The 24,718-nt window shown below is 34.5% G+C and overlaps 1 protein-coding gene across 4 annotated transcripts in view; it reads left to right on the forward strand.

Moving 5' to 3' along the window:
• The window catches only part of Pkia (cAMP-dependent protein kinase inhibitor alpha), a 78,057-nt gene that overhangs the window by 33,216 nt on the left and 20,123 nt on the right, over positions 1-24,718 (forward strand). The window contains exon 2 of one of the 4 annotated variants that reach the window (XM_069990956.1): positions 4,682-4,792. The exons of the other annotated variants lie outside the window; for them this stretch is intronic. The gene's annotated coding sequence lies outside the window, so the exon portion shown is untranslated. The remainder of the gene's footprint in view (positions 1-4,681; positions 4,793-24,718) is intronic. 4 annotated transcript variants of the gene reach the window in all.

Consider the following 24,718-nt stretch of genomic DNA (forward strand, 5'->3'; position numbering starts at 1 on the left):
ACTATAAACCATGTAGTTGGACAGGATTATGCAAAAGCTTCAAAATTTCAGAAAAAAAGCAAAGAACAATATTTTTGAGAAATGAAAATGTCTCCCTGTTTTGTGAACCCAATTAACCCAGCAAGGAAAAAGTGTTAGATAACAAAGGTTTAGGATTAGTGAATGGAAGACAAAGTTGTTTTTAACAGAATTAGAAACAAGATTTTCTGCTAGTAACACAGACTCTTCTTTAGTACTTACTGATCATTTTACAAAGTAAAAGAATCAATTTATAACATCTATTTTTTAAAAGTAGTTCTTTGGTCTACTCTTTTGAATTATTTTGTAAGTGCATTTTATTCTTCTTATTGAATGTCTTGTTCTTTATTCCTTGAGGGGAAAAACACATTTACTAATTCCAAGCAAGTCATCTCCTTGATTTTTCTGGTGATTATGAAAATGAATCCAGTCTTTCAGTACAGAACCTATCTTTTTAAAAAAAATTATTGTCAAGGTGACGTACAGAGGGGTTAGTTACATACACAAGGTAGTGAACACATTTCTTGTCATCCCTCCCTCATTTTGTTATCCCTCCCTCATTTTTTTCCATTTTCCCTCCCTCCCAATCCCCTCTAACCAGTTGTACAGTTCATTTCTAAGATATTGTCTTATGAGTATCGCTGCTGCTTTGATTTGCCCTTTGTCCTTTCTCTCTCCATTTTTTTGTCCTCTTCCCTTCCCTAATTCAGATAAATGTATATACAATACTCAGTGTACCAAAATTGAATACATTGGCAAAAGGGGATAAAACATTTGGTGGGGGGAGGAAACACAAAACAAAAAGGAAATCATCTAGTTCATTGAGAACAACAACAACAAAGAAAAACCTCTTGTGTCCATGTCTTGGAGTTCATTTTGCTTAGCATCATCTTATATGATCATATGTACATTGAGCTGTTCTACTCATCTGCTAAGATTATGCTAATGTATAATAATTATTACAAATAAGAGGGATCATGGGACCTATGATTCTTTGGATCTGGTTTACTTCACTTAATATGGTATTTCTGAGTCCTTCCATTTCCTTACAAATGGGGTGGTGCCATTCTTTCTGATGGAAACTATATATTTATATATATATATATATGCATACATACATATATATGTATATATATCACATTTTCTTGACCCATTCATCTAATGAGGGGCATCTGGGTTGGTTCCATATCTTAGCTATGGTAAATAATGCTGTGATAGACATAGTTGGGCTGGTAGCTTTAGTGTGGCCTTCTTTGTGGTCATTTAGGTAAATACCAAGTAGTGGGATTGCTGAGTCATAGGGGAGCTCTATGTGTAGTCTTCTGAGGAACCTCCATGGTGCTTTCCAGAGTGGTTGACCAAGTTACACTCCCACCAACAGTGTAGTAGTGTTCTCTTTTGGCCACATCCCCTCCAACATCTGTTGTTACTCAATTTCTTGATAATGGCCATTCTAATGGGGAGTCTCAATGTTGTTTTGATTTGCATTTCTTTTATGGCTTGGGATATTGAGCATTTCTTTGGCTGTCTGTTAGCCATTATTTCCTCTTCTGAGAAGTCTTTAGCCTGCTTATTCATGGGGCAGTGGTTTCATTGAGGATTTTTCTTTAGGGGATTTAATTTTTTGGGTTCTAAGTACATTTTAGATATGAGGCCCTTTTCTGTTGTATGTCTAGTGAAGATCTTCTTCCAGTCTGTGGACTTTCTATTTATTTTGCTAGCTATGCCCTTTGCAGGTAGAGGCAGTTTAATGTAATTCCATTTGCCCATCCTTTCTTTGATTTGTTGCGTTTCTATGTTTTTATTAAGAAAATTTCAACATAGGCCAAGGAGCCCTAGTGTTTCTCCTATTCCTTCCTGTAATGTTTTCAGGGTATCTGCTTTTACCTCAAAGTCTTTAACCCATTTGAAAATGATTCTGGTGCAGGGTGCTATGTAAGGATCTAACTGTAGTATTCTACAGGTGTTTAACCAATTTTGTTGGCATCATTTATTGAAGAGGCTCTCTTTCTTCCATCCTACAGCTTTAGCTTCCTATTGAAGATTAGGTGGTTATAGGTTTGCAGGTTAATTTCTGGGTCTTTGGTTCTATTCCATTGGTCCTCAGGCCCATTCTTGTGCCAGTACTAAGCTGTTTTTATTACTATAGCTTTGTAATAGAGTTTGAAGTTTGGTATTGATATTCCTCCAGCACTGTTCTTTGTGCTAAGGATTTTTTTTGCTATTCAGGGTCTTTTATTATTCCATACAAATTTTTTGATTACTTTCTCTATTTCATTAAAGAATGATGCTAGGATATTGATAGGTATTGCATTGAATTTGTAGATAGCCTTTAGTAGTATTGCCATTTTCACGATGTTAATCCTCCCAATCCAGGAGCATGGGAAGTTTATCCACTTCCTAGTTCTACTTTAATTTCCTTTTTCAGGTTTTTAACCTTTTTAATCAGAGGTCCTTCGCTTCTTTATTTCCCAGGCATTTTTTTTTGGGGGGGGAGGCTATACAAAAGGGTTGCTTTCCTTATTTCAGCCTTGCTCTTCTTATCATTGGCATACAGAAAAGCCGTTGATTTTTTTGAGGGTTAATTTTATACCCTGATACTTTGCCAAAGTTTTGGATCACCTCAAGTAACTTTAGAGTGGAGTCGATGGGGTTCTTTAAATACAGGATTATATCTCCCAAGAGGGAGAGTTTTACTCCCTCTTTCCCTATTTGGATCCCCTTTATGTTTACATCTTGCCCATTTCTAGGAATTACTAGGAATTCTACTGTAATGAAGAGGAGTAGAAAGTGCTAATATCCTTGTCTCATTCCTGAATTTAGAGGAAATGGCTTTAGCTTTTCACCATTAAGTAGGTAGCTGTAAGTTTGTAATACACAGCCTTCATTATATTGAAGAATGTTCCATGGATTCCTAGTTTCTCCAGAGCTTTCATCATAAAGGGGTGTTGAATCTTGTCAAATGTTTTTTTCTGCATCTATTGAGATGCTCATGTGGTTCTTGTCCTTGCTCATGTTGATGTGATGAATTACATTATTTGACTTGCATATATTAAACCAGCTTTGCATCCCTGAAATGAAACCTGTTTGATCATCATGTATAATTTTTTTTTCATGAGCTGTTGAAGTCAATTGGCCAGAATTTTGTTGGAAAGTTTTCAGGTTCATCAAAGAAATGGAAATATATTTCTCTTTCTTTGATTAGTTCCTGACTGGTTTTAGGATAAGAGTTATGCTGGCTTCATAGAATAAGTATGGTAGTGAACTTTTCCTTACAATTTCATCGAAGATTTTGAGAAGTAATGGTGTGAATTCTGCTTTGAAGGCCTTAGAGAATTCAACTGTGAATCCATGTGGTCCTGAGCTTTTCTTGGATGGGAGGGCCCTTATTGCCGTTTCTATTTCATTACTTGATATAGGTCTGTGTAGTTGATTTAAATCTTCTTGGTTTAGTTTAGGCATATCAATATTTGCTAAAAAGACTTACATTTCTTCCAGATTTTCAAACTTGTTAGCATAAAGTTTTGTAAAGTATTCCCTTATGATGTTCTGAACTTTGGTTGTTTCTGTCATGATGTTTCCATTCTCATCTGTGATTTTGTTTATCTGGGTGTAGAACAACAAATCTAACATATTCTTCAGACAAATGAAAATATAACAAGAGATAGCTAGAAATCCTTTTTAATTTTTCAGGTTAAAATAGTATTGCAAAGCCAGGCGCCGGTGGCTCACGCCTGTAATCGTAGCTACTCAGGAGGCTGAGATCCGAGGATCGTGGTTCAAAGCCTGACTGGTCAGGAAAGTCCATGAGACTCTTATCTCCAATAAACCACTAGAAAACCTGAAGTGGCTCTGTGGCTCAAGCGGTAGAGTGCTCACCTTGAGCTGAAAAGCGCAGGGAGAGCACCCAAGCCCAGAGTTCAAGCCTCACGACCAACCAAAAAAACCCAAAAAACAAAAATAGTATTGCATGTTGCATGAATTTTTTATTTATCCTTGACAATATTTATATTGAAATTTATGATGCTGTAAAGCTATATTTATGATGAACTTAAAATAAGGTTCATATTTCCATATTGTATAGATATAACATTAAAATTTGAACATTAAATTTTATTATCACATAAATAATGAAAACAAAAGACATTGACAAACAGTATCATCACTTTCTATTGTTTATGACTTAATTACTCTAGTTGTTCCATTAATGGCAACATGATAGATTTTCTCTGAGTACTAATTAATTGATTCTAATTTCACTAGTTTTTACTGCCAAAAGCTTCTACTAATTTTATATGTGAATATTGCGTCCTACTCATCATTTTTCCTTCCAAATATTACTTAGGTTCAGAAATCCCTTCTTACTAACTTTAGAGCTAGATACTATTTTGTTATTATGAGAACAAAGAAGCTGAAATATAAGACAATTTGGTATAATTAATATGCTACTAATTGGAAGCCATGTTGTGAGGATATTAATATAGAGAAAGAGTAGAAAAATAATATAATATGTAATACATACTCAATTTGCACCTATACATAAAAGCAACTGGTGATAAAGAGGGATCAGATAGTTACATATTTGAACAAATCAGGTTGTCCACACAAGGAAATAATGACATGGTCTGCACAATAAATTATTATTCTTTGTTTATTACATTAGATTATCCAAGTAAAAGCACTGCTGGAACTTCCATATTGTGGGGTATTATGCTGAAGAGAACTCAAGGCAGGGAAATTAGTTAAAGAAAGAAGGAAAAAGAGAGAAGAAAAGGTACTAGTATTATTGATGTCTTCTTTTGTTTTTTTACAGATAAACTTTTTTTCTCTTTTTTTCTTTGTTTTCTTTTTTTTTAATTGTGAAAATACTGTACAGAGGGGTTACAATTACATGGGCAAGATAATGAGTACATTTCTTATCAACCATTGTAGCCTCCTCCTTTGTTTCCCCTTCCCATCCCATCCTCCCCCCCTCACCGAACCCTCCTCCCCCCACCACCAAAGTTGTAAAGTTGGTTGATGTCTTCTTTATAGTGATTTTGTTGGAAAGATATTCACAAGCCCTGTAATTGTAACTGTGGCTCTGCAGGTTATACAGTCAAGTCAGGAATTTGAATCTCAGTGAAAATGAAATTTGGGAAGCACAGAGTTTTGGAATAAATGTTGACCAAATAAGATGGTGCTTATCTTCTTTCCAGAATAATGGTCTGTTTTACAGTAAGAACTGGGATTCATTTGCTCACTAAAAATTTTTCTAAGGGCTAAACACTTATGGTTTATTCTTATTAACCTAGGTACTGAGGAGAATGAAATCTGAGAACAATCAGTCTCTATGTTGGATATGAACCTTACAATTTGGGGGAAGGAGAGTAGGGAGGTTTCAGTGGGAGAAAATGAGGGATGGGGTAACAGTGATTAAAAACAAATGTACTCATTACCTTACTTATGTAACTGTAACCCCACTGCTCATCACTTTTTCAATATTTTTTTTTAAAAAAAAGAACTCAAGGGTATTTACAAATGAGATGAAGAAGTACATTTTCTTTAAAAAAAAAAAGTTATTGTGAAAATACCAAACAGAGGGGTGACAATTACATGGACAAGGTAATGAGTACATTTCTTTTTTTTTGGGGGGGGGTCCCGTCATGGGGTTGAACCCTGGGCCTGGTCACTGTCCCTCAGCCTTGCCACTTCTGGCTTTTTTTTTCTGATTATGTGGTGCTGAGGAATTGAACCAAGGGCCTCATGCATGCAAGGAAAGCGCTCTACCACTGAGCCACCTTCCCAGCCCTAATGAGTATATTTCTTATCAAGCATTGTTGCCTCCTCCTTTGTTTCTCCTTCACATCCTTTCCCATCTCCCCTCCTTAGCCCCCATTCCACCACCCCCCCACCCCCACCCCGGCCGAAGTTGTAAAGTTTGTTTTTCGACATAATGACTTGTACATCTCATTGTTGCAAAGGGTCCACCTGTATCCCTATTTAAACGGTTTGTTTTTGCCCTTTCCCTCTACAAATTATACCAACATTAAATACAATGAAAGCAGGGGTTATACCATGGGGGAGGGACATACAAAACAATAAGAAATCATCTTATAAATATGTAAGAAACAATTGCAAGAAAGAAAAAGCATTTGAATATTTATCTTGGGTTCATTTCACCTAACATCAACTTATCTGACCTTTTCTGCTTGTCTCGACATATACTAGTTATTGCAAATAAGGGAAATGATGGGACCTATGTTTCCTTGGCACAGGCCAAAATTTTCTTAATAGAGACTCAGAAACACAACAAATCAAAGAAAGGTTGGAGAAATAGGATTTCATGAAATTGCAGAGCTTCTGCATGGCAAAGGACATAGCTAGCAAGATCAATAGAAAGCCCACATATTGGGAGAAGATCTTCACTAGCCATATAATGGACAAGGGTTTCATACCTAAAATATACCTGGAACTCAAAAAATTAAATCCCCCAACAACAAATCCTCAAAGAAACAACTGCCCAATGAATAAGTGGGCTAAAGACTTAAAGAGAAACTTCTCTGAAGAGGAAAGAAGGATGGCCAATAGACAATAGACATATGAAGAAATGCTCAACCTCTCTAGCCATAAAAGAAATGCAACTCAAAACAACATTGAGCTACCACCTCACCCCAGTTAGAATGGCTATAATCAAGAAATCTAACACCAAATGCTGGAGGGGTTGTGGACAGAAGGGAACCTTACTGCATTGTTGGTGGGAGTGTAAACTTGTTCAACCACTTTGGAAAGTAGTATGGAGGTTCCTCAAGAGACTCCACATAGAGCTCCCCTATAACCCAATAATCCCACTTTTGGGCATTTACCCAAATGATCACAAATAAGACCATACTTAAGCTACCAGCACAACTATGTTTATTGCAGCATTATTTACAATAGCTAAGATACGGAACCAACCCAGATGCCCTCAGAAGATGAATGGATCAAGAAAATGCAGTATACATACACAATCTAATTCTATGCCCCCATCAGAAAGAATGACATTGTCCCATTTGTTAGGAAATGGAAAGACTTGGAAAAAATTATATTAAGTGAAGTAAGCCAAGACCAAAGAAGTACATTTTCATTTGAATTAAATGTTCTTTAAAATTTTCAAAAACAGTCTATTGTTTTTGTAAGCAGTTCACACACATTTGACATTATTGTTAAATTCACTGCTTAGTTTGTTTGCAACCTTTTTGCTTCCACAGCTGATACACAAATCCTTTCCTAATTGCTACATCTGAAACCATGATTTGCATTTTAAGTTATTTGCAATTAAAGTACAGCAGTGTCTGTGAGCTTGCAGACAATAGTCTTCCTACTGTCATTGTCATTTAGAAGACAATTGTACATCAGAATTACTATTTAAGGAAAACTCATCTGTTTATTATTGTAAAGTATGTGACTCTTTAAAACTAACTATAAATTTAATTACACAATTATAAGCTTATTCTTCTACCTTAACAGTGGCATTAACATTGTGTGCATAAAAAAAGGTTTTCTTATTCACATCTCAAAAGCATTGCTCTTCTCTCTGAACCCCAATGAAGATGTGTTGAAATCTTTGAAAAAAAATTTTAGTTTTGCAACTTGGTATTCCTTTAGTATTGATTCATCTCACATTGAAATATCGTAAGCATATGAATTGTAACAGCTTAAGTCATATACTTTACTAATATCGTGACTGATTTGAAAAAGAGAGTACATTGGGAAACCAGATGAACTGTAAAAGAAAAAGAAAAATTTTTAAGTAACTGTCCTTGCTATTTGGTTAAGACAAACATGGAAAACATGAGAACAACTTTCATTCCTTTCAAGAGAGCACAGTGTCTGCACATCAATTCACATTTAATAGATGTACTAGTAAATGTACTACAATCTAGAAAGATGTATAGGATTTTATATATAATTTAAGCATATTCTTTTTTGACAGTGTTGTCTCTAAAAGCAAAATGTAAATTCATGTAATTCCAGAACATAGTTCTAAATTATTATTGTATATATCACTTTGAGAACTGATAAGGACCTATGAGCCTCCTTTTAGAAAAATGAAAAAATAAAGATAGAATAATATGTATGCTAGAATAAATCTCACCAATGATAATGTTTCGATTTGCTTCCCCAGGAAGATCATTTACAAACTTGCCTTCTTCTTTATACATTTAAAATATTTTCTCTGAAGATAATCCATATATGCATGTATATAAACTATTTTGCTTTAAAACTAAAAGAAACTTATTAGAAGCATATTTAAGCATCTAAGTTATAGTGTTACACTATATACCTGCATATGCTAGGACTCTATCTAAATTGTGCCCAGAAACTGTCCATATACTATTTACAAGGCAAAAAAAAAGTAACATTACTTCTTGCTCCTCAGCATCTGCTATTATGTTAGCCTGCCTCACTGTTCTAGACTACTTACTCCTTGCTTCTGTCTACCAACAGTACAGAACATAGTTTTTAAATTAACTTCACAATCTTCTCCACTACAAGTGCATCTCACATAAACCCAAGCCTTCTCATGCACTCAGTTGGTGACAGACGGTCTTGGTGTCAGTTGTACCCATGACGTGTTTATTTTTTGACATCTCAAGTAGCTTTCTTGCAGATCTTTTAAGGACAATCTACATCGATGATTTGCTGTGGAACACTGAAGAAATCTCTTCATATTTCTCATATGGAAAATGCAGTACCAGATGTCCCACATAAGGTTACTGTGTAAATTAACGTAGAATGAGATGATGCATTGATGCCATTGGCACAGTTCCAACCCTTTGTTGGTATCAGATGCTCTCATTATTATCTCCTGTGTGTTCTACTCTTCCTCAGTGAAGTATGTATTCACTGCATTGAGTTCCTTCTAAAGTTTAAGCAAAGTAATTCCATGATGACAGTTATTCTTTTACTCATTACTTATTTTGTACAATACGAGTCATATAACAGATTCCCGTTTCTTAGACTAAATTGTCCATGCCTCAGTTATAAAATAACATTACTGAACCCTAGACAGGCTTTGCATAAAAATAGCTTGCCAAAAAATTGGCTTCCCTAATTGAATATACAACCAGAATCCCAGAGTGACTAACCTTATATTGAGTTTAGTGTGGAATACTAGTGACAATTAGTGAATCCATTCCTTTCAGCTTAGTAGGATTTACAAATTTATTATCATTCAACTACATTTCATATAGGCATGGCTATCTTGTTTTTTGTTCTGAAGGAGACTATAGTCAAACTAACTCCAAAAAAGCACAAATCACTGGCCTGTTTAAAATCTCAAAAAAATATTTATCAAGACTTAGCAATCACCATCTGCCATGATCATAAGTGAGTTTCTCAGATATTAACCTGGCTCAAGGCACATTTGTTTTCTTTAACCATCATATACAGCAATTCCATAACTGAGCTTTCACATCCCATTTTAAGGGGTAAGGCTGCTACAATGGTACTATGTTGGCGAGAGAAAACTGATCTCCTCAGGCCTTTCTTTTGTGACCCATTTTTCTTTCATTAAATGAATGTTTGTTTTCATGTTTACTGTACCTCCCCATTCCACTCCTGCTCCTCACATCTCTCTGAGACATCTGTTTTAAGAGCAAAGACAGTTTGCCACTAAATCATTCAATAAATCATGATGGGTATTCAGGAACATGTGTGGAATAAATGAGTGAATTTAGCAAGAGGGAAACAAAATGATATCAGTGCAGCAAGAATATTTCTCCTTTGAAGGAAGAGAGTAATAAACAAATATATTCACCAAATAGCAATCAATCATAAAGAGTTACTATCATTTGACTCAGTGACTTATATTCATTCCAAACCTTTTCATTGCTTTTTAATGTTTTACAGTAACTAATTAAATTTTACTCACTTTAAGGACTACCTGTTAGACTTTAGTTAACCTGCCTTCTCCGAAATCACAGCATTGGGCTATCACCAATTGCTGGTCATATGAATTTAGGTAAGTTGTGCATAATCCTAGTTTTCTCATTTGTAGTATGAAAATTTAAAAAAAAACATACATTTATAAGAAGGATAAAACATATTAATATACATGAATCTCCTAGAATAGTTTCTGGTAGAGAGAAAGCATTAAGAAATGCTAGTCACTGCTGCTCATATTATTATTATGAAAAGCAAATATTGGGAATAATCGTTCATACAATTCCATATTCCATCAAAGGTAAATGAAACTAGTAGAATATTTAGATCAGATAAAAATGATCCAGTAAACTTAGGTTATGAAGGTTATAAAAGCATAAAAGGATAGAAGTATGAAACCTTTCTGTTTTGTTATTTTTTTTTTAAGAAGGAAAGGACTTGGCAATGAGAGGAAAAGATCTTTGTAAATTATCCATGACAGTGTGGAGATATCTAAGGATCTGCATCAGTGAAGTTTCAGAGTAGTGAGCAAAGGGGTTGGAGTAAGAAAGCCAGATGAGGAATTGTAAAGAATAAGTGATATGTGAAGCAAAAACAATATATAAACATAACAATTTTAATAAGTTCAGCTATAAGCTGAGCATTGCTGGCTCAAGCCTATAATCCTAGTGGCTCAGGAGGCTAAGATCTGAGAATCCCTGTTCAAAGCCAGCCCTGGCAGGAAAGTCCATGAGACTCTTACCTCAAAGTAACAACCAGAAAACCAGAAGTGGAGCTGGCTCAAAGTGGTAGAGCGCTAGCCTTGAACAAAAGAGCTCAGGGACAGTTTCCAGGCCCTGAGTTCAAGCCCTGTGACCGACCCCAAAAAATAGAAAAAAAAAAGTTCACCTGTGGGTTGAATAAATAAGATATATGAGATGAAGAGAAGCTCTCAAGTTTCATGCATACTTTACAATATTTTAAGAGCTGCTAGTCTGGAATAAATGTGGATGGGAATAGTTCATAAGGAGTAGGAGAGCTGTAAAAGAGGCAGAGCTGTGAAGTCCTTGATGAGAGAAAATAGAAAATCTGCTAAGTGCAGTGCAATAAGCCTCGAAATTTGACTCTTATAATAAAAAGGAACTTAAAGATGAGTGCAGATGCTGATAAATTAATGGATTTGACAGGAGTTCATTTACTGGTTTCTGTTTTCTTAATGAGATCTGAGGAAACTCATTATCTGAGACTGGAAAGTAGAGAGGACAGAGGAAAATTTGAGGAGATTGAGAAAGGTTTACTCATTAATTTTAATTTTAAAAATTATCCTAGTAAATAATTTTAATTTATAAAGTTATTCTATAAACAGTAATTTCACTGTCATTTATAATAATAAAATATGTGAAATATTAACTGTCAGTGGTAGGAAAATGATTTTTTAAAGTACACAGTTCTTACAATTATAATAACCAGACTGAAGCAATAATGCTTGAAGATAGTTAACTTCAAATTTGTCTAACTTGTAGCAACTACACAAAATGAGCATTTATTTTAGCATAAAATAAATTAAGTATTAAAGCTCTTTAACAGTATTGAAAATTCTTTTCTGCTTCTAAGTATTATTTGAGTCCTTGTATAGTTTTAATTTCTAAGAGCAGTGTTACAGTTTTTCCACCTCTGGTTACAAAACTTTATGATTGCTATTATCAAATGATATTTGATACTTTCAAATGTCAACAAGTTTGTTATCATACATTAGAGTTATTCAAGTTCATTTGATAGAAAAATGCTGTATGTTCTTGTGTTAAAATATACTTCCAAGATATATGTGTATATATAAATATATATAATGTAAACAAGGAAAAAAGTTAAAATGGCTTGCTGTACTTTTCTATTTTTCTCGTTTTTAACTTATTCATCAGAATATGGTAGCAAATAAGTCTGTAGGTACATCTGCCCATTTCTTTCTTTCTTTCTTTTTTTTTTTTTTTTGTCGCTCGTGGGGCTTGAACTTGGTCTGAGCACTTCAGCTCAAGGCTAGTGCTCTACTACTTGAACTACAGCGCCACTTCTGGTTTTCTGGTAGTTTATAGGAGATAAGAGTCTCATGGACTTTCCTGACGGAGCTGGCTTTGAACAGTGATCCTCCGATCTCAGCCTCCTGAGTAGCTAGGATTACAGGCGTGAGCCACCCGCGCCCAGCTACATCTGCCCATTTCTTAAGTTTCTGTTATCCACATTATGGAACCATGCTAGCATGGAGAAATCCAGTATGTTATGAACTCTTCAGTTATTGAATTGTACTTTGTATTTTTATTATAAAGATTTTATGTAAGTGCAAAATTTGGACTTGTTTTGGAAAGGAGCCTTTCGATTTCTGAATCTAAAAGTGAGATATCCTTAATATTAGCCATACAATGAACAATTATTTCCCTCATTAGGAGTTGCCGATATTTGATTAATGGATATGAATTTGATTCATGGTCCATGAAACCAACGTATCTATCAAAGTTCCCCCCCCTCTGTGTGTGTCTCTCTACACACATGCACACACGCACACACACACACACACACACACACCACTTACTTTAATTAAGGGAATAGACTTCACCACTTTAAAATCCATGGTTCTAACTAACTGACAGTTCTTTGGATTCTAGGCCATGTTACTTTAGGCTAGTAACTAAAATCTCGTAGCCTTGTTATTTTCTGTAAAGTGGAGTATAATCAGTAGATCTGCTTTGATATACTTTGAATAAAGTTTTTCTTATTGAGCCAGGTGTAGACAATATATGGTTTGTGATTTTATGACACTGTTAGCTGATTCTTAGTTGTTTCTGAAATTGTGTTTCCTTATAAATAACTATAATTTATTAAAAGTTGAGTAACACCTGCTATCCACTACATTCATTACTTTGCAAGGCATCTCCAATTACTATTCTGTTTTTGTATTTGCTTTATTTGGCATTCAGTGAGGATATACCTAATAAATAATGACATGAATAAATGATGAAAATATTAGTTTTCATAAGATAGAACAGATAAGATATAGTAGAAATGAGAATAAACAGTCCAGAGAAAGAAGTGAGCTACCTATATACACAGGAAGACCCTAGGAAGAAATATTGTCTTTTGACAAACACATGAAATCCTATGATAACTTTTACATTTATACTAATAAAATATAGAATTAACATTAGTAAATATAGACGGTTTATAAAGCAATACATAGCCATGTTATGGAATATTTGAGTTGGCTAATGAATAGTAAGTGTTAGGTGACCTTTGAATGAGAGAGAGAGAGAGAGAGAGAGAGAGACAGAGACAGAGACAGAGACAGAGACAGAGACAGAGACAGAGACAGAGAGACAGAGAGACAGAGACAGAGACAGAGAGAGACAGGGAGAGACAGAGACAAAAAGAAAGACAGGGAGAGAGAGAATGAGAGAGAGAGACAGAGAGAGAAATGGCATATATATTTGCTAAATCTAGCTGCAAAACTGACTGTCTGTCATCTGGCCATCAACCACTTACCATGTCAAAAATTTCTCCTGTGAATATCAGATTTTCCAGAGAAGCAATTTGTAAATGTAACATACTTGCCAGTGTCTATCATTGGCAACAAGTGCCAACAAAGTGAGCCTTCAACTTGAGTTTATGATTAGTGTTCTATAGTAACATTTCCTTATGAGAATTTTTGGAATAAGATGGGTAGAAATTGTATAACGTGAAGCTTTTATAGACTGAATTAGCAATATATCATTCAAAAACATAAAAAATTAGCTGAGGTTATTACAGAATCTTGCATTCACATTTCACCATCATCTTTTAGACATTAGTCAATGATTCAATCACTGCTATCCAAACTGGAATCATGTTTGTGAACATTTAAAAGATGAAACTGGACAAAAATTTGGCATTTAAAGACAGGTTACTTGGATTTATTCAAAGATTCTTCAAAAAAAATTACACCAGCTAGGTTTCAGTGGCTTATGCATGTCATCTTAGCTACTGAGAAAGCTAAAATCCATATAAAAGTCTCTATAAAAAAGTATCTCAAATAACCAGCAAAAAGCAGGGCTGGAGATATAACTCAAGTGGAAGAGTGTCATCTGAGCAAGCAAACCAAATACCCAAGAAGCCCTGAGTTCAAGCTGCTAAATAAGATACAAAATATTATTTCTTATTGAGTTATGAGTTACTAACTCTTCCTTCTCATATTAATGAGTTAAAATATTTTTCATTAGGAATTACAGAAATAACTACAAAAAAGCTTGAGGGTTTTTTGTTTAGTTTGTTTTGTTTTTGCTGATCTTTGGTCTTAAACTTAGGGCCGGGCACTGTCCCTGACCCTTTTCATACTCAAGGCTAGCACCTGAGTAGTTTAAGAGTCTCAAGGACTTTACTGCCTGGTCTGGTTTTAAATCATGATCATCAGATCTCAACCTCCTGAGTAGCTAGAACCCTGAACAGGCATGAGCCACTAGTGCCTGGCAAAACACTTGAGATTTTAGTAGAACTTTCAGAAGAATTATAAGTTTACAAATGCAATGAGAATACATTGTTTAGATTTTTATATGTGCACCATGGCCATTTTTCTTTACCTGCAAATTATGCACAAATATTGATACTATCATTAACTAAAGTCCATATTTCAGCCAGACCTTATTTGGTTTTACTTAATTTGTGTGTGTTTCATGATTAAATTATATTACATTAAATTAATTACGTTTTCTCGAGATTTTCCTTTTATTTTAAAGAAAGACCTGTACACTTCTGAAAAATGATGATTTTGCAGGCTGTCCACAACCAGATTTTGTCTGATTTTTTCTTATGATAAAATAAGAATATATATTAAGGGGCCAACTGCTAAGAAAAATGGTCATCTTTTTGAATAATACTGAGGGCATTATCAACATGTCATGACTCATCCTGTCAATCCTGATCATTCAGTTGAGATCAGTGGCTGTCAGATTTCCCCATAGGAAAGTTTCTCTATTTTCACATTTTCCATGTTATTGTTTTTGGCAAGAAATCCCTGAACTTGGCCCACAAAATATTTGGACCACTCTAATGCAGCAGGTTTGTCTGTTCCCCCATATGGGTTGTCCTTTATAAATCAACTATTCATATAATTCAGTATGTATTTATACTTTGAGCTATCATCTAATTTCTTGGTCCAGCTTTGACATTGCAAGCTTTTTCAGATAATTTCTGAGATGTTTTGATAAAACTCAATCCATGTGAGCCTTTTTTTTCATTTTGATAATTTCTTACCTTACAAAATTTTAGGTAATATTTTGTATTTCCTGACATGGTTTCAGAATCAGTCATTTCTCCAAGAAGTTCTGATTTCTCTCACTGGAGAAGTAAATTAGACACTGAGAGTTGGGTCCTAAGTACGTTCATCATCAATGAGGTGTCATTGTTTCTAGATCTGATTCTTCTTACTGAAGAAGGAAATTAACACGAAGGGCAGGGTGCTAGCTATATTCACTGTCACTGAGGTGAGACTGGTCTAGATGTTCTCAGATCACTGAACAAAGAGATAGCACTACCACAAAGATTATTCTAGCTTTATCCCTTGGTTACCATTTCACCTCCAACAGAATATTGGACTATTTAAAAGTGTAAATATCAAATGGGGATTTTTTTTGTTTTTCATTTTATATTTTTATTATCTTTAAGTAGATGTACAAATGAGTTGGTATTTAACAAAGCAGTTTATGAATACAATGCATTCTGATCATTGTCATCCCTTTCAACATTCTCACCCACCCCTCCTGACCCAACACTTTTTTTACTTTTTTAAATTTTGTAGTATATACATTGAATTCTTGACTGCATTCCTTCCATTCTTCCTCATTTATTTACCCCTCTCCCCTAGTCTCTACCTCCGCTCCATTTTGTTGGGCTTATGCCTATAATCCTAGCTAGTCAGGAGGCTGAGATATGAAGATTGAGGTTCAAAGCTAGCCAGGGTAGGAAAGTCCAAGAGATTCTCATCTCCAATTAACCACAGAAAAAGCCAGACATGGAGCTGTGGCTCAAGTGGTAGAGCACTAGCCTTGAGCAAAAGAACTCAGGGACAGCACACAAGCCCAGATTTCAAGCAAAGAAAGAAAGGAAGAAAAGGAAGGAAGGAAGGAAGGAAGGAAGGAACGAAGGAAGGAAGGAAGGAAGGAGAAAGAAAGGAAAGAAAAGAAAATAAAGAGACAAGAGAGGGAGGGAAAAGAAAGGAAAGGAAGGGGAGGAGAAGGGAGGGAAGGGAAGGAAAGAGAAGATCTTGTCAGTTTCTATGGACTCTAGAACTTGAGAAATGATGTGGCAATGCAGTTCTTTTGTTGTTGGTTTATTTTCCTGCCTCTCATTTATCTCAGAAAGGGCAAAAGAGGATCCTCCAATTCATAACCATCAACATATTCAGACAAAGAAAGTGTCAAAAAAAAACAAACCCTGTTCTTCTTAGTCAAAATTTTAGAAAAGGTGTTGCTTACTGAAGCAATTTTGGCACTGCACATAACTCCACCCAAACCCTAAAGCCACAATTTCACCATTCACTGTGCCTTTGATTTATGTGATATCAAGTAAAGAATTTGTTTTCTACAATATATAATCCCTGTCCTCCAAAACAGGCAGCACTCTCAGTTCCAGGAGGGTTATTTGTTTGTTTGTTTGTTTGTTTATTGGTTTTTTATTTTAGGATAAGAAAATCTTTTTTTAGGGTCGGGAAGGTGGCTCCATGGTAGAGTGCTTGCCTTGCATGCCTGAGGCCCTGGGTTCAATTCCTCAGCACCACAAAAGCAAAAAGAAAAAAGCTGGAAGTGGCACGGTGGCTCAAGTGGTAGAGCACTAGCCTTGAGCTGAAGAGCTGAGGGACAGCACCCAGGCCCAGAATTCAGGCCCCAGACCGGACCCCCCCCCAAAAAAAGAAAATCTTTTTTTAACTTGTCAAGGTGTTGTACAGAGGAGTTACAGTTACGTAAGTAAGGTAGTATGTACATTTTTTTGTCAAACCTGTTACCCCTTCCCTTATTTTTCTGGTTATTTTAGTATGCAAGATTGATGAGCTAAGCCTCTACCTCTACTTCTTTAAGAACATTTAGTATCAGACATGACTAGTTAACATTGGATCCCCTATACACAGTCATGGCATCCAATGAGAAGCTCAGCCCCAAATTCAATGTCACATCAACAAGATATTCCAAGTTGGACATAATGGTTACTACACCTCACACCTAGTGTCCTTGGGAGCCATTGATAGACTTGAGCCTTCAGCCATATGTACCATCAACAAGATGGAGTGAGGTGATGTAAAAAAAATTAGTTGATGTTTCTTTTCTCCCTACTCTTGTAGAGTATAAGAGACCCTATGAGGACCAGAATTGCCTTCTCCAGGAAGATTCGTTAATATGCCCTACATAACTATTGGCTTTTAGTAAACTGATGAATTATAGTTCTATGTTGTCTTCTCACAGCACTCAGTAATAAATGCTAATTATGAATTTACTTATCTGGGTGCCCCCAACTGACTGATTAAAAATAGTAATTTTAATAGTGGTGTCTAGCCTAATCCCTGACACATGTTAGAGGTAAGCAAATGTATATGAATGAATGAATGGAGTAAATGTTTACCTTGAAATATTGATTCTATTTCTTCATAAGGATTGTATCAAACATACTGACCATTTCCCGGATTAGGGAATTAGGATTCTACACGTGATTTAATACAGCAAATTCTTGTTGATACAAAAGTGCTTAAATACCTGAAAACAAAAACATTAACTCAAATTTATGGTTCCCCATGTGTGTTTTTATGATACTCACTAATATTCCAGTACCACTGTATCAGTGCAATAAATGTTCAAGCCACATCTCCTAGAACTAATCATTTCAGTAGGTATAGGCAGGGTCATAACAATATCTGAAATTATCTTCTTTGAGGTGAGTCCTCATTAATTAATGTAGCTGTGTGTAGCTTGCAACCAATTACAAAGGTGATTTGGATTCTATTGCTTTCATATACATTGCTGGAATAACTCTGGGGTACTTTCTACAGTCACAAAATTTTTCTGAAGGATGAACAGTTACTCACAGGAGTAACCTGTTCAGTAACATGGCTGAGCTGACTTCCTTCCATGCCTCCATTCTCAATTTCTCAGTCTACCCCTGAATTTCCTGTGACTATCTCCTATAGTAACCTTGTATATTCTATTTCTTATTTCAGGTTCTACTTCCAGGGAAACTCAACCTAATATTATATCAATACAATTAAGTATTTTATATCAGTGTTACTGGTAACAAGGAAGAACTGAGTACATGTTGCTCTGTGTATATGCTAATGATTTCTAACATAAAAAATTGCATGGCATTCAAAAGAGAAATAATTTTTATGAGCATAGCCTATGAGTGGCAAAAAGGAAGACAGTGCCTCTTGTTTTCCATTAATGATGGTGTAAAATTTATGGACAGATGGTCAGTAACAGGTGTGATGATAATTTGAGAAGCTTCCCCATTAGTCATTCATGAGCCTGCTATTATTATTTTGGAATCATGACCTCGACTTTATTGCCTCGTTCACTTTTTAAAAACTCTAATATCCATCTTTCTAAATTACTAAGTCAATAGATTTATTCTCTCCCAACAACCCATCACAAAAAATCCACATACACCAACTTTTGTGTATGAAAAGGCTCCAAAAGACATTAAAGGTGTCTTGAGCTGTCATTTAACAAGTTCCTTGTTAAATTATAACTAATTAAGTTCAGTCAAATTAATTTTCTAGAGATCTAAGTCAAGAAAAATGAAAGTGAAGACTAAAATAGGAAGTGAATTTTTGAGAATGTTTTTAAAGAAAACTTGACTCTCTGGCCTACATTTTATTAACCAATAATCTGCCTTATCAGGAAGTCATTATTTGTCTTGAAGTTCCAAAATGCAACCTATACTCTTATCATAATGATTTTTTGTTTTGTTAGTATTCAAAGTTAAATGTCATGAATTAGTTTATTTGTACATTTTTATTGTAAAAATACTATACAGAGGGGTTACAGTTACATAAGCAAGGTAATGAGTACATCTCCTATCAAGCATGTTGCCTCCTTTTTAAGTTATGTACTATTCCATTTAAAAGATGTATGTCTGGACATTTACCTAAACCTATAAAAGAAGAAGCAAAAAGTGAAGTCTATATATTCAGATAATTTCCCTTTCACTTGCTTTTCATCCTGAATTTCTGAGACCTATTTTTCCAAAAGAAGCAAATTTCTGATAGAAGTCTGAAGGATATTTGAAGAAAGAGAAAGAGAGGAAAGAAAGAAAGAAAGAAAGAAAGAAAGAAAGAAAGAAAGAAAGAAAGAAAGAAAGAAAGAAAGAAGAAAGAAAGGAAGGAAGGAAGGAAGGAAGGAAGGAAGGAAGGAAGGAAGGAAGGAAGAAAGGAAGGAAGGAAGGAAAGAAGGAAGAAAGAGAAAGAGAAAGGGAGGGGGGAGGAAGGAAGGAAGGAAGCGAAAGCAAGCAAGCAAGCAAGCAAGCAAGCAAGCAAGCAAGCAAGAAAGAAAGAAAGAAAGAAAGAAAGAAAGAAAGAAAGAAAGAAAGAAAGAAAGAAAGAAAGAAAAAAGAAAGAAAGTGTAAAAGAGAAAAAGAAAAGATCAATGAATTAAGAACAAGAAGGTTTTCAATTAGGTAGGAAAACTGGATCTCACACATCTATCTTAAGCAGACTGATGACTAGATAGCTTTTTGAGAAAAGGCAGATATCCAATTTAACCTACTTGGAAGTTGCTCACAATTCCCTTGGTGTGGTGGTGTTTATCAGAGCATATCCTTAGAGGGAAATGAATACAATAACAGCATGATGCATTTTTCCATTTTTAGCTGATTGTTACTAAGTACACTTAGTGATCCCTGCACCTGTGGTTTAACCCCCAGAGCCCTGGCATATGGAGCTACATGATCCCATTTGGCATGGTCTCTTAAGACAAATTATTTTCATGGGCTATCTTCCATACCTTTTAATTGGTTATCAAAATTAAAGACCATGATGAAATCGTCTTCCAAATGAGGAACTGCCCCAGTCCATAATATGAGGAAATTAGCTAGTCCTTATGAGAGTCATACAGTCTTTGTTTTGGCTTGAAATGAGTACACCTAGGTAGTTAGAAGGAAGGAAAATAAAAGCAAGTGAAAGAGGAGCTGTGCTTTCATTTAGATATGGATGTTTTAGTCACAGTGACAATTTCCTTTTTTATTTGCAGTTTAAGGTCAAATTTAGAGCCAAACACCCTAATCAAAACCAATGGCTACTTTTCTCATTAGTACCTATATAGTACTCAATATTTAGTGCAGTACTTGATCTCTAGACAGCACTCAAAGACATATGTTGAATGAAAGATGGATTAATATATGAAAAATAGTAAACATGTAGAAAAGATATTTGTCCTTATATTGCCTTATTTGTTGATTTCTGAGAACTGAATCCCAGAACTGTAACTGGCAGGTGAAATATAAGCAAGAAATGTAAAATTAGACATAATGGAATTACCATCACAAATCCAAAACACAAATGGTCTAGAATTGCACCCTAGAATTCATCTCAAAGTAAGGGGAAATATTTCACTGTTTTATTTTCTTGTTAACATGATATCCATATGTACTTTCAACTAACAAGTCTGGATTGCTGGATGTACATTAGCTATGTTGCATTTTTGTCTTTGTATGGAGTTATCAACAATCTGAGATGGCTCCCACACTCCTTTCCCTGTATTCTCTTGGGAACAGGAGATGTATTTTTCAGTTGTTATTAAATTTCTGAACATTTAAGAGTAGTATTACTTTTTTTGCTTTTAATTTTTTATGTTTACAAAGGGTTTTCAATTCAACATGTCAGTTTAGGAGTACAGTGTACCTTATCCTAATCAACATCACCCCTTCCATCATTCTCCCAACATCTGTCCCAACTCCAAACATCCTCTCGGGTTACCTGGTTCCATTTTCATATATGTATCTTGAATATTATGACTGTAAAGAGCAGTCTCATTTTAAATGAAAATTGAAAATTGTCCCAAAGTAATAAGCTTCATTGTGGAGTATAAATTTTCATATGAAGTTTAATGGCTGAAAAAAATCTCTTGAATACAAAATGCTTGAGTAAAAAATGCATATTATATATTATATATATATGTATATATGGTAGGAAAGGGGAAATCTTTAGCTCTGTAATTAATGTATAAAATTTAAGATCTGAATCTAAAGGATGAAGATTTTTTAAAATATTATTTTATAGTTGATGCATTTAAAATGGCATGTATTACCCAATAATAAAATAAACTTTTTTTAAAGCTAAGAACTAGAATCAAAACTTAAATTTTCTTTTATCCTCTACCCTGTTCCTTCCTTTCTGACACCATCAAAGAAGAAATTTTTCTTTCAGTCTTATAATTGACATGCATTTGATTCTTAATATGTATTGGGAGTTTACTTTTATTTTGGTTTTATGTTTATATTGTCTTTTGTGTTTGCATTCTTTCACTCAGTATTATTTCTGGTCATTTTTATTTTTTCCGGTTGTGAGGCTTGAACTCTGGACCTGGGCACTGTCCCTGGAGCTTGTCAGCTCAAGGCAAGTACTCTACCACTTAAGCCACAGCACCACTTCCAATTTTCAGATGGATAATTGGAGATAAGAGTTTCACGAACTTTCCTGCCCAGGTTGGCTTTGATCCTCAGATCTCAGCCTCCTGAGGAGCTAAGGTTACAGGAGTGAGCCACTGGTGCCCGACTTGTTTCTGGGCCTTTTACAAGTTGTTTTAAACTAGTATTAATTGTTTTTCACCACCAGATAATATGACATTGTGTAAATATAAAAATGTATTTGTGATCTTGTTGATATTTGGGTTTAGGTTTATTAGAAACAAATATCAGGTACTTATTTAATGGTTCAATAGGAATTTACATGTTCAACTTTAAAAGATAATGCCAAAAAGTTTTTCAAAATTATTAAATTAATTTGCTATTCTTTTGTTCTACAGCCTCACCAGGTATTGGCCAATCAAGTGGAACACAATATTAGCTTGCTTAGGCCTCCTTAACAAATATCAGAGAATGTGGATTTAATAAAGTTATTTTTGCATACATCTAGAGGCAAAAACACTCAAGAAGGTATTGGCAGGATTTATTTTTTCTTAAGGCCTGTCTAAGGTTTGCAGATGTCTGCCATCCTGCTGTGTTCTTCAAATGGCCTTTTCACTGTATAGGTTCATCACTCTCATAAGTATGCAAGTATTATTGGATTAGTGTTCCACCTTATGACTTCACTTAACCTAAATTACCTCTTTAAAGGACTGCTGTCCCTTAAAGGCACATTGGAAGAGGGAGCTTGAGTTGGGAGAGGGAGCATATGAATTTGAGGTAAAGACAAACAGCCCATAACATCTTACTTTGAAATCTATTCTAGATTAATAGTTATATGTGATTTTCAATTTCTTTTTCTCATCTTTCCTATTTTTTATTTCTTATTCTTCTGTAAGTAAAAGTTTATTAATAATCCTTTACCAATGACAATGTATAATAATACAAATAACTTCTCCCAGGCTATGCTTTTTCATTTTAAAAATATGAGAAAATAAAATTTAAAAAATGTTACGGGATAAGCAACATCTCCTAAGGATTTTATTTAATTTTAACCTAATCAAATTTTCTTTTGGGTTTCTGCCTTTTTATTATGCTTACAATGTTCTTTCCTAGTTTAATATCACATAGCTATAATTAAAATTTTTCTTGTAGAAGATTTAGTGTACAAACACACAGTGAGAATATAGGAGGATATTCTAAGGAGAGAGTCACAAGGACTCAGTAGCTATGTGCATAAGATCATGTAAGTTGATGCTTATTGAAATGAACTCCTAAGAAATAGAAGTAAGAAGTTTTTTATTATACTGCTTGTAGTTATTTTTTTCTTCTTTTTGTTTTTCTTTGGTTTATTCCCTTTTGTCTTTTTTTTTTGAATTCTGTACCCTTTGTCTTGAATATGCTTATTTTATTTGGGGAGGGGAGGAGGAAGCGAGAAATGGTGGGATAAAGGACAATTCAGCAGTGAAACCCACTAGACACTATGTTAGAAATGAGCTATACAACTTTGCAGGGGGAGAGGGAATTTTGGAGGGGAAAAACTGGGAGAGAATGAGGGAGGCTGTGACATTGTCCAAAAGGAAATATATTCATTACCTGAACGATATAACTGTAACTCCTCTTTACATCAACTTTATAATAAAAATGTTTTAAAGGATCTAGTGTAATTTTAAATTTTATATTCCAGTCATATCCATCTAAAAGTGATTTGTATGTGTGATCTAATTTTGTGAATAATTAGATTTTCCAGAACTACTTATTAAGTAGTCCATCAATATCTGAATAGTCTTCAGTGACTACTCTGTGATATATCAGGTTTCTAAATATATAATGGTCAATTTCTGGGCTATTTATTGTGTTCCATGAGTCTATTTGACAACTGTAGATGTAGAACACTAGCATAGCATCTTGTTTAATACAAGTTTGTAATGAAGATATTTTATGTCTGAGGCAAATCCTTCCACATCAATATTTTTAATTAGTGTTTGGGCAATTCTTGCCCATTTGGCAATTTATGTAAATTTTTAGAGTTGCCAGTTCTGTAAAACCTCTAGCAAGTATTCTGATTGAAATGTGGTGAATGCATAAAGTTGAGATGTGATATAATATCACATCTTGGTGATACTTACTGCCTTTATAGACATTTCAAAATAAAACACTCATATACAAATTGTTGATGAAAAAATTTTAAACATGGAGTAAAAATTATGAATACAAAAAAGGAAGACTTCTACAAATTGATTCATTACATATTTTTTAATTTGCTAGGTGTTAAACTATGTAACTTTCATAACTGTGTTACATATATTATTGGTACATAATTGTTTGTTTCGAGGTGTTATGACAGATTAAATAAAGATATATAGCTGTGCAAAAATTGTGATCATTCATTCACTTCTTGAGCTGACACTTCTAGTGTCTTTGCCACTTCCTAAATAAAGAACCCCTTCAACTATTCTATATAGAAAAATATAACTGTTTTTCATACTTAAGTGCCTTTCCTCTTCATCTTTGTTTCTTTCCTTCTTGAGAATGTTATTTCAAAAAATATTAAATGAGGCCACATCAGCCTTTGTCAGAATGGGGAAAATAGGCAGACCAAGGAACATATAACTTACATTTGGCACAGAGCCAAAGGAAATGGAGAAGTTCTGCAGTGAGATACTAAAGTTTTATTGAGGAGATAAGAGCCATCTTCTTGGACAGTCCACTACTCAATACAGAAGCTTAGGCAGTGGCTACATAGGAATCATGTTATATAGGATGGGAGGAAGGCAATGATGAAAATCTGCTTAAATATTTATGATTTAATAATTATGAATATTGACAATTGTGGTAAACATTGTTTTTCATTGTCTAAGGATGGAATTAAAGTATGAAATAGACAAAAGCGGAATCAATTTTATGGTATTGGATAAGATTATATGGTATTGTATATGTTGGTAAGAGATGAACATAAACTGTATGTATATGAATGTGCAAATGTATTTTCATATACATTTCCTATGTGTATATATATATATGTATATATGCATGCATGCAAATTCCCTAGCTTTGCTCCTGAGGGGGCCTAAGGCAGTTATTCCCCAATAGCAATGAGCAAACCTAGTGTCTGAATATTAGTTTCTAAATCTAGTTCACTAGTTAGAACAACTCTTTCAGAAAATGACTTTTTAAAGAAATCCCTGCATTC

Source organism: Dipodomys merriami, unplaced genomic scaffold (assembly GCF_024711535.1).
Source record: "Dipodomys merriami isolate MVZ:Mamm:240054 unplaced genomic scaffold, mDipMer1.0.p SCAF_4, whole genome shotgun sequence".
Taxonomy (NCBI): domain Eukaryota; kingdom Metazoa; phylum Chordata; class Mammalia; order Rodentia; family Heteromyidae; genus Dipodomys; species Dipodomys merriami.